This window comes from Schistocerca piceifrons, chromosome 2 (assembly GCF_021461385.2).
Source record: "Schistocerca piceifrons isolate TAMUIC-IGC-003096 chromosome 2, iqSchPice1.1, whole genome shotgun sequence".
In the NCBI taxonomy this organism is placed as follows: Eukaryota; Metazoa; Arthropoda; class Insecta; order Orthoptera; family Acrididae; genus Schistocerca; species Schistocerca piceifrons.
In genome coordinates, this window is record NC_060139.1 from 1,099,594,021 (window position 1) to 1,099,606,190 (window position 12,170).

General features: G+C 41.0%; 1 protein-coding gene across 1 annotated transcript in view; it reads right to left on the reverse strand.

Moving 5' to 3' along the window:
* The window catches only part of LOC124776159, a 230,546-nt gene that overhangs the window by 98,670 nt on the left and 119,706 nt on the right, over positions 1-12,170 (reverse strand). The window lies entirely within an intron of this gene.

A 12,170-nucleotide genomic window follows, 5' to 3' on the forward strand; every position in this document is an offset into this window, starting at 1 on the left:
TACACATTTAAAATTGCAGATGCTAGCAAAACAGAAAATGTGCATATGCAATTCATGAGTTGGTAATATTTGTCAAAGTACTGTGGGGACTATGTCATTCTTTGAATGGCATAAGACCAGAATGAATAATTCTGTGGAATGTGTGAATCTAGAGCCTAAAGAACTGCTCACAAGAAAGTATCATTCACAGGGGAGAGTAGGCAAGGTTATTTGGATGGTTTCTTGAAAGTATCATTCACAGGGGAGAGTAGGCAAGGTTATTTGGATGGTTTCTTGAAAGTATCATTCACAGGGGAGAGTAGGCAAGGTTATTTGGCTGGTTTCTTACCACAAATATCTAATTAGATGAAAACAGTAACTATGAAAACTTAATTATTTGCAATACATTTCCTAACCCTATATTAGGATGTTGTTTTTTAATATAAGAGCTGAAAGGTAACTATAGTTGCTACTAATAAAGTAACACATTGTAGTTCATATGGAGTCATCGGTATGGAAGAAAATTCATTTTATGTATTGCATGAAAATATAAGAATGCCACTAAATAAAAATGATTGACTGCTGTTATCAATATGGGAAAACAAATGAACAAATCAACTGACATATCAAGTTTTATGTTCATCAGAACATCCTTCCAAAGTCATAAAAAATAAGCATAGCTAATGAGATGGATAGAAGGTAACATCATATTATAGCTGACCTAGTAAATTGAATTTCTGGACAGTTGGATGCACAAAACCATAAAACCTATATGACTATAATTGACTGTATGAGGCATGTTATGTGATATTAAAAATTTGACTTGATTTGATTGGTAACTTTCAGGCCATCCACATTAGGGAATGTTACTTTGTATAACTCTTTGAATGGTGTGTCACAATATTTAGTCTAGAAACACCAAAGTCCAGGTCATTGACTTGAAAAGTTTTAAGGCTCATTTAGCTATTACAGGAGTATTAATGAGGTCTTTTGCATTGTTTGAAGGGTTTTGATGTTGAGTTTTGGTTTTTAGGACACCTAGAATTGATTTGTATAGATAATAAGAAGAATAAAAGGACATAATAACCATCAAAAATGAAAAACAGCATCCAAGGCTGGATGCTACCAGTAAAGCAACAATGAAAGCAACAGTGCTGTCCTGCAGAAAGACTGCAAACCACTGAAGTGCTTGAACCATGACTGCACATGGGGGAAATGAATTTGAATAATTCTGGTCATACTGAACAGACAACACAGGATAATATGAACAGATCTGTTCCTTTATTCTGACTGTGTGGTTTGGTGGTTGCCGCCATGTGTTTTGTAAATAAGCAGAACTTTTGAAAATAAGTGTTCAGTTAATTAATTTGTGGCACTACTAGGCATGAAACAAATAAACTATGCAAGGCAAATGATACTCAATCCCAGGTGGCAGTAGCAGAAAGACAGATGATATGAAATTAAAATAATTAGCTACAAAATCCACTAATCTTTCCAACAGAAGCTGAAAATATTGGTACAAAACATTGCCCATAAAAAGCAGATCCATCAGACAGAAACCGGCAAACACGTACACATGACCACAGTCTCTGGCTGTCGAGGGCAAAAGGGCAGCCTAGCCTTGGCAAGTCTTGTGTATGTAAGTTGTGTTTGTGTGAATGTATGTTGTCTAATTCTGATGAAGGCCTTTTTTCCTGGAAGCTTACTTGTTCGTCATTTCTCTCTCTCTCTCTCTCTCTCTCTCTCTCTCTCTCTCTCTCTCTCTCTCTCTCAGCCTATGTGTGACACTACATCTCTGTTATATGGTGAGTAATACCTATCCTTCTCATAGCACTGTCATTATTCTATCATGGATTTCCATTGTTTCGGTTCAGTTAAAGCTTCTCCACTGAGAAGTCAATATATGCTTTCACAAACTCAATGCTAGTAGAACCAAACAATAAAAATTATCCTGCTGGCATTTTCTGTCATCTTGTCAAAGCCTTTGTGTGTGTAGGTCATAAAATTCTGCAAGAGAAATTAAAATGATATGGCATTAATGGTCTTCTGTTTACGCCGGCCGAAGTGGCCGTGCGGTTACAGGCGCTGCAGTCTGGAACCGCAAGACCGCTACGGTCGCAGGTTCGAATCCTGCCTCGGGCATGGATGTTTGTGATGTCCTTAGGTTAGTTAGGTTTAACTAGTTCTAAGTTCTAGGGGACTAATGACCTCAGCAGTTGAGTCCCATAGTGCTCAGAGCCATTTGAACCATTTTTCTTCTGTTTACATGGAAAGCATCATATCTTGACAATAAGAAACAGAGGACCACATTATCGAATGAAACCACAGGAATCAGATTAAATTCAGGGTGGTGAAATGTTAAATATGGTGTGCTGCAAGGTTTGGTTTTGGGCCACTCCTACATGAATGACTTGACTGGGACATTGGAGGATACTAGAAAAATGGCCATATTTGCTGATGACAGAACTATATTGATAAACAGACTAAACATATTCATACCACAGTCAGATAGTACAATAATAGTGTGGGCTCACAACTGGTTCATGGTTCACAGTTTAACCTTAATTTTACAACAATCCATATTATACCATTTGAAAGAAATAAGAATGACTTACAGATATCAGTAGCAGAAATCAATGGCTACACATTGGATGAAACTCCTGTCCTTGAAGCTCTTGAGCATCCATAAAAAACAGGAGGCGCCAGCATGTGGATAAGTTAACCAAAAAAGTTCTGCCTGTTTTTCATTCACAAATCTTCCTCACTGTGTTGACCTACAGACAGGACTGATAGCACACTTGCTCTCAGTTCTGTCCTGAGGCATAATATTCTAAGGTGTTGCAACTAAGATGAAAAAAGTATTTATTCTATAGAAATGTGCAATAATAATACTGAGTCAAGTTGATAACCTGACTAGGGTTTCTTACACTTACATGCCAACATATGTTCTCGCTAATGATATTCATGGTTAATAACAGGTATGAATATCGGATTAATTCATCAGTTCATAATCACAATGCTAGAAGCAGAAATAGTTTCCCAATGATCAATCCCTCTCAAGGGTTCAGCACTGAGTTTTGTATATCGAAGAATAAGACAACTAGTCACAAATAGCTTACGCAAGTCTCTCAAAAACTGTCATATTTACTGAAGTCAAAAGCACCGTTGATAACCAAACCAAACATATCCATACTAGGTTCAGCCAGGATATTTATGGTTGGTTCCATTATTCACCAACAGTCATTAATGTCCATGGAGATCATAAGATCAGGCATGGGTAAAAATAACATACTCTGGTGCAAAAGTCTGCAACATATTGCCAGTGAACATCAGGCAGGAAGTTAGAAATCTGCAAGTATTTAAAACCAAAGTAAAAGAATAACATCTCATTAACCACTCCTTATACAGTTTGTGATGTTGCGCTTACCTGTTATTTTGTTACACTTGGCTTTGAAAACTCTTGAAGTCTAGTATCTCATGGAACTGAAAGAATTTATTAAAGACTAATGTCAGCTAGGAGATTTTTCAGTGACATAAACTGGAAATGAAATGAGTTTTAAAAGTGGTTCACTGTAATATATTTACACTGTATTATTGTTGGTGGCAAGTTCCAGTTTCACACTTCACAGTATACACAGGTGAAAGCACATCTCCATATTTGTAATGCCACAAGTAAAGGGAATCACACCACTACCAAGCAGTGTTGGAGATTTGATTAAAGTGAACAGTGGCAGAATAAATGATGACAGAAATATGCTTGTATCACTGCACCCTAAGGCATTTACCATAATGTTACCATGTAAGACATTTACCGTAATGTTACCACAATACAAAATGCTGTCCAGTAAACACAGTTTGTTGATCATTAACAATTTCAGATTAGATATCAATTAGTTCACATGAGGTTCATTAAAGATACTCACAGATTACACATATCTCATATTCCAGCAGACTACGGGTATGTATTATTTGTCACAGTATGTTTCGTGTGACACAATATAGCAACACTCAGATGTAGAATGTCACATGATCTGACATATGTATATTACATGTGCATTGGCTGACCACAAACTAGCAAATTTAGCAGGGTGGTGGCTATAGAAAGACAGGCATAAGGACATGAATTCCGAAATTATATAATGCTTTGAAATTCTATTAGATTAGAGTCTACTATTTGGCTTGCATTTGATGACTTTACTATTGATCAGTTTATGAAAAATATTATTGCATATGTGCAATAACATAGAACTGTCTATGGAACTGACCAGTCTGTCAAACTCAATGAATGTTACTGTGGTTGATGATAAATTTCTTGATATGATTGGTCATGGTGCTGTGGAACTGTATGCATGCAATGGGGTTAAGTTCATCAAATCAGTACTTAACACAGTGCTTTTTGTTCCAGAACTGAAATTCAGTCTACTAGAAACTATGTCGGACAAAGGTACATGTTTAGAGCCAAACAATAAACAGTGTGAATTCTTGAACAGAAAAGGTGAAGTTCGCACAGTATCCAAATGTCTCATTCTCTAAATGGAACATAATTAGAATTATCAATAGTTACTCTGACATGTGCAGATAAAATGCGCTCTGTGGTTGACAGAAATGACATTAGTAACATGTCTGCTTGTGTCTGTGTATGTGCGGTTGGATATGGGTGTGTGTGCGAGTGTATACCTGCCCTTTTTTCCCCCTAAGGTAAGTCTTTCCACTCCCGGGATTGGAATGACTCCTTACCCTCTCCCTTAAAACCCACATCCGTTCGTCTTTCCCTCTCCTTCCCTCTTTCCTGATGAAGCAACCGTTGGTTGTGAAAGCTTGAATTTTGTGTGTATGTTTGTGTTTGTAGATAAAAGTTTAGAGTCAGAGGGGCAGAAAGAAGTAGAAATGTGGATTGAGGCTGTAGATGAAAGTAGAAGTCAGCATAGAGATGAATGAGATACTGGTGAAGACATTCTTTTGAGGATGCAGAGGAGAGTGTAGATGATAATGATGAGAGGCTGTACAACACAGGAGGAATATACAACATCCAAATTACTTATAGAATTATGAGTTTGGCATGAATGATGATGACCTCAGCACCTACACAGATGTGATGTCTCGTAGTGCTGCTGAAATTAACTACAGCAGTCAGACTTTTTTTTTTCCAATAACTTTTACATCTATCAACTGGAAGTTTGTAGCGTTTTTATCTGTGCAGAGATAGTTATACACCGGTATGTAAAATTAATCATTGCATGTTGCAATACAATGATTGTAAACTTTGTAAACTTAGAAAGGATCTGTATTATATTAATGACTCACTCAAAAATTGGAAGTTTTAATTCCACACAGTAATAAATGGTTTATAATTTGTGAGGTCTGATTTTGAGTTGTGGGTTTCTCCTCCTAACGTAATGATGATAAACATAGAAAACCAACAGAATATGTCAAAACACACATTGATACCAACATACCAACACTCCAAGTAAACAGCAGAACACAACTTGTTGAGTCACGGAACTTAGCCTCACAAGTCCAAAAGTTTACTTTCCTGGATTGATAGTCACAACAGAGCCCCTGCCCCCCCACCTACTCTCCCCACACAGTAGTGTATAGCACTGGTGAGAAGGGTACATCGATGTGTGTGACAGAGTGTCGATTACACACATGTGGTGATCTTCTTGTACAAGTAAGATTGGGCATTTAGGAATCTTGTCCGGCTGTGGCGAGGTAGGTCCTTTGGGGAGGTGGACCATTGCTTGGCATGCTGTGAAAGGCAGGAGTACTGCTAGCAGAGATGATCTAGTATCTAAGCTAAGCTGGAGGTTGGAGGGGTTGGCGTGCATGGAAAAGAGGCATGGCAGAGGATGTTCCTTCATCTTGTGCCAGAGTAAGGAAAAGTACCGTGTTTTGGAGATGGTCATCAGCTGACACTGTGGTTGAAATGTAGCCCTCATTGGTGTTGTGTGGCAGTTCGACAATGAAAGAAGGTAATGTGGTTGATTGATGAGTTCAGGAGAGAAGTTCAACACATCGACCGTAACACTACATTGTTGGTGTCTCTACGAAGAGGAGAAGTTTTTGAACATTCCTGCATACTTGACTCATCCAATACTGGCAGGTGAATGTTCTACTTAGGTTGCCCACTGGCATACCATTGATGAGGGAGGAGGATCATTATCGCATGAGAGAGAGACACTATGCATAGAGCCTTCATCAGTGGCCAGGAGGGAATGCGGTTGAGTGTTCAGGCTGGTTTAACCCTATTGAATGAAACTGTCTGTTGTTCACAATTAAGGAGGATGTTGATGGTGTTATCACTCTGTGAGAGAATCTTGTCATGGTTCAAGTAGGGAGGCTGAAGAGCTGGCTGGACCATGTCATCCCAAAAAAGCTCCGTCCACATTAAATCCAACAACCACCAACAATAACTGCATTCCCAAAGGTGTCATCCCTACCAAACCAAAACATCCCTCCCATACAGCCTAGCCACCCAGGAACAGCACAAATCCAGTGACAAGAACTCCCTTGTCTAGTACGCTGAGGGTCTTACCAAAGCCTTCACAGACAGACATTACCCTCCAGACCTATTCTGCAAACAGACCTCCCATGCCATTTCTGCTCACACCTCCAAGCCTCCCACCAGCCCCATGAACCAGCAGCAAAGGAATGCCCCCTTTGTTACCCAGTACCACCATGGACAGGAGCAACTGAACCACATCCCCCATCAGCACTTTGATTACTTATTGTCATGCCCTGAAAGAAGAGATCCTTCCCACCCCTCTTAAAATGGTGTTATGTCCCCCATCCAACCCCCACAACATTCTAGTCCATGCCGATGCCACTCACGTTCCCAACCCCTCGTAACAGAGATCATATCCCTGTGGAAGCTCCATGCGCAAGACCTGTCAATCCACCCACCCAGCACTTCCCATTCCAGTCCTGTCACAGGCTTACCCTACCCCATCAGAGGTCTGTCCTCCCATAAAAGTTGCCATGTCATATACCAGCTTGTAGTGCCTCGAGAAATTTAGAGTAAATTCTAGAGACACTCGTATTTCCACCGCCTCAAACATACATTATTTTAGAGTTAAGTGTGGTAAAGTAGAACTACGTCTACTGCCCCACCATTATGTGTGCACAGGACGAACGTGTATTGGATGGATGATTGGCGTGAGCAGGTAGTCACCGAGCCCACCTAAGAAGTTACACGTCCCGCCCATGGAGTAAACGCATCGTACTCCGTGAGATATAAAACATTATTGGCGAGAACATTTGAAAGTTGTTGAAAGAAAAGAAGAGACTTTTATTCATGCATTCTCTCATTTTACTGCCATAAAGTCGGGACATTGTCTTGTTAAACTTGGAGAGATTTATAAACTGTATGTATAGATAGATGCTGGTAACAGCTTCTGTCGGACCGGAAGGTCTCAAGCTTACAGTAAATGTTTAGTGTATGAAAACTGTTATGTGTTATGAAATATAGTGATATTGAATTCAAAGTATTCTTGAGTGTCCCAAGTTATTTAAAAGTATAGACAATTCCTCCAGAGTAGCATCTATTCTTCAGAGAACAAGCTGGGCAGAATTCGCAGCTGACTATCCTGACTATCCTGGTGAAGTAACTCCAAGTAAGTTCGACAGCCAAGGGGGAGTGTAAGTCTTGCACATCAGTACTACACTGCCACCCTTAATCACCGGAAACTGCCAGAACGTGGCGACCAAAGTGAGTAGGACACCAAAAGGAGGAATTTTTTCGAAGAAGATTGAGATAAGTTGAGAGTTGCCATAGCAACACATAATAACGAGACGAAGAAATCGGTCTGCAAGACCCAACAAGAAGATTTGATTGTGGGGAGGAAACAATCCTCACACACGCAGTAACCAGCCGAATTTGACACAATAATCAACCGACGCCGATGCAGTAACCAGCCGACGCAGTCACAGTAACATGCCATCATTGCTGCTAGCTGTTTGAGTTGCTGACTTTGCACCTGCCAATGCCGCGACCAATGTGTTTCACTGCTGGTGCCCATGTGGTTCACTGGTGCTGTTTCTACACCTCACCAATGCAGCCTACAATCCTATGCTGGGTGAGCTCAAGATGATAACCATTTGAATGTAAACTAGGGTGGTCATTATTTGCAGAGGTAATTTTTTTTAATGATCACGAAAGGTTATGACTATGGGAAGGAACAACAACCTACAGAAACTACAGGACCTGCCATGGCCATGAAGGTGAACAAAGACATGTCAGATTTGTCTGAAGTAATAAACTTAATAAAAGCTCAGAGTATTCAGTTAAACACTATAAATGATCAGAATGCTTTGTTAAATGAAAAACTAGAAGCACAGGGTGAAGCTTTTGAAAAACTAGAAGCACAGGGTGAAGCTTTAAATTCTAAATTTGAGATTTTAAATGATTAAGTGCAAAATTTACAAGTAGATTTAAAGAACAAATTAAGTAATTCTTTAACAGTACAACTCGATCAAATGTTTATGAACTTTAACCAAAGACAGGAGGAGCAATTACAGAATTTGACCAAGAAACTAAAATTTGACATTGAAGACAAGTGTAATATTGTAGAGTCAGAGTTTAATGAAAAATTAGGATCACTTCAAAATGTGTGTAATGTTACATTCAACACAGTGAAACAAAGGTTACATACTCTAAACGATTCCACTGAAAGACAGGACAAACTGATCCCTATTGTCCAATCGCAAACTGCGGGGGTCAACACTCGTGTAGGTGCGGTAGAGAGAAATTTTAAGGAAAAGCTAGCAACCTCAGACACCATTAATATAAGCGGTCTGGAGGAACAAGTAGAGGAATTAATTGACCAGAAAGTGGCCAAGAGGGTAAACACAGATAACGTTCCATCATGTTTAGCATCGGAACTTGACGATATTAAGAAAGGCATAAACGATTTGTGGAAGGAATTTAAACTCATCCAGAATAAAGTAGAGAAAGGGGCAGATTCACAGAATGTAGTGTTGACTAGTGAAGTAGTTACAGATTTACAATGGGGAGTAAATTCTGGACTCGCCAGACAATTGCCCTAATTTAAACCAGATGGAGATGTGCATCCAACCCATTTCTTAAAGCGACATACTCAGGCCTTACTAAAGAATTGGGAAGATGCAAAAAAGATATAGTTTGCTGAGTTTAGGAGAGGCTTCTGAATGGGGCACCATGAATATAGAAAATTTCACATCTTGGGCAGACTTTCAGAGAAAGTTTATGGAGAAATATTGGTCATCTAGTGCCCAGGAGAAATTAATATTGGATTTATGGGACTCAAAGTATTACAATGAGAAAATCTTTCGACTGGCATTTAACAAGAGCTAAATATTTAGATAAACAAATGGAAGAAGAGGGGTTGGTACAAATTTTGATAAGGCGATTACCCACTTACGCTAGGAAAGACGTATTATGTAGCGGGTGGAAGACAGTAGAAGAGCTATTATCCTTTGTAGATGCCTTGATACGATAAATAAAGACCGAAATAAAAATGTGGATCAGAATGAGAATCAAAATTACATGAGTAATAATAATAGCCTCTCCAGGTGACACCGCCTTAACGAAGCACTGTCTGTGCGGGTGGAGAGGCTTGCGTATTCACAGGAAGCTGAGGGCTGTACCGAAGCTAGAGGACCTACTGCCGGAAAGGCCTCAGCCGATGGATCAGACTAAGAGTGTCCCACAACATCCCATCTTACCTATCCACACCTAGTCCTATCCAACTCCCTGACCCAACCCAAGGTGTGGTGCAATCCATGCTGAGGGGTGCATGGCACATGGGAAGATGAGTCACAAACAGGATACCAGGCGACCTCCCTGAGTAAGTAGCCTTACATCGCGTGGGGTATTCATGGTGTGGGCCTGTAGATCCCCAAATCTCATGGGACCAATAAGGACACAATTAAAGAAAAAGTAGAAAAACAAACTGAGAGGCAATCTGAGACCTCAGATATCCAAATATGAGGGTCAGTACTGATGGAAGGCATTCCCACTACTGAATCAGGGTCTAGACCTGAGCCAGAAATGGGAACTGTAACTGAGAAGCTAGACCAGATTAAGATCGAAGGCTTGTCTGGGGCCTAGAGGAGGAAACTACTCAGGGAACAGAGGAAAAAGGAAGGGAAAGAATGGCTTTCTAAAGACAAGTGGAGGGAATTAAAGGGACTTGAACCTAAGACCCCCATGAAGAAACCGTCTCATGTTGAAGGGGATAAGCAGAACCCCACTACGTCAAAGACAAGTAGCAAGCGGATAAGGGAGGACCCAGAGACTCCCTCCTCTCTGGATAAGTGAGTCCAGAAAAAACTGAGGCAAGAAATAGGGAAACAGACCTATAGTACTGCAGTCTTGGTTTTTAGGATGGCAGTTATCCAGGAAGGCTGTCCATTGGTGGCCATCATCTCGCAGCAGGAGGAACTGGTACAGATGGCCCTCTTTGAAAAGATTGGGGGGGGGGGGGGGGGGGGGCGCTGGCCCAGGACCCTACTTCAGGAGGGTCTATATAGAGTGTGGTGCCCCCATTTTTATCTGTGAGGGGGTGCACACAGTGGAATGGCTTGTGGGCAAGGTGCCCATGATATCCCTGTGGGAAGATGTGAAGCTGCTGGTTAAGATGGCAGTGGAACTTCTTAAGACCGCAAAAATATCGATATGGGTACCAAAGATCCTTAAGGAAGTTTCTCCTAAGTCACTGTGCAGGAAAATAGGGGCCCAGAACCCAAAAGTCTCAACAGAAGATTGGAGAGTGATCAACCAGAAGGTTGCACCAGAAGAACGAACCCTGGTAATGGGAGTCAGAGAGAAGTCGCTGAAGGTGATGTGGGAGTAGGACCTGAAATTTTTTTTAGGGTTCTCGCAGGTCACTGTCAGGGTTCTCAAAGACCTCAAAGATGGCAACAAGATGGAGACTGGAGATGCTGCAGATTAATCTGCAGCACAGAAAGGGTCCTCTGCTGCCCTGAGTTGCTGCCTTGGGAGGCAGGAAGTGGATGTGGCCCTGATACAAGAACCCTATTTAAATAAAGGGGGTGTATTGGGCCTCAGTGGTACTGGAGGTAAGCTGATCTATGCTAGAAATCTAAGAAGTTCCAGGACATGCATCTATGTAAGAAATTGAATTTCTTTCATGCCAATGATGGATTTCGCTCTAGGGATATAGTGACCATTGAAATGCAGCAGTTTGAGGAAGGTATCACAAGGGGAATTGTATTGGCCTCATCATACCTTCCTTACAAAGACACCTCTCCTCCTCCCTCGGAGGTGAGAAGACTGTTAGAGAATTGCCATAGGCAAGGTGACCAACTGCTGGTGGGATGCTGAGGAGCAGCAAGGACACCAACAGTAGAGGTGAGTACCTTCTTGCATTCCTTTTAGATAACAACTTACACATCCTGAATAGGGGCAATGAACCCATGTTCAGGAACAGCAGAAGGGAAGAAGTAATTGACATAACCTTTAGTCCCATGATGATGGGCAGCTATGACAAACAATGACATGTGGTGCTGGAGCCATCCTCATCGGACCACATGTACATTACATTCGAGGTTGAAACGGGAATCAGACAAACCATGATCTATAGGAATCCCAGGAAAACAGACTGGGAGACATATAGCAGGGACCTCGACTTAGGCTTATCGAAAATTAAAACATCGATAAGGAATCCAGTAGAACTGGAGGCAGTAGCAGATGCTGTTACCTCTGTCATAGTGACCTCATATCAGGACAACTGCACAATCACCAAGAAGTGCACAAATAGGAGTGTGCCTTGGTGGAATAACAACTTAGAAATACAAAGAAAAAAGGTACAGAGACTGTTTAATATTGTGAGAGATAAAGGACAATGGGCTAAATACTGTGAGGCCCTTGTCAACTACAATCTTGCAATCAGACAAGCAAAGGAAGTATCCTGGAAGCTGCACAAGCCAGACTGCACAAGATTTTCACTAGAGTACCAACCAATCCAGGAGGTACGTTGAGGAAGGAGGATGGGAAACATACAAAGACAGCACATGAGATGCTGGAACTGCTCCTCAAAACTCACTTTTCTCAATACGCTCTGCCGGACAACACAGTCCCGAATGTGATCCCAGAGAGACAATGATTCTCAGGCACTCGAAGAGAGGACTGGGAATTGCCAAGACTTGTGTGAACTTTAATAAAATACAATGGGCAGTGGGAACATTACAAC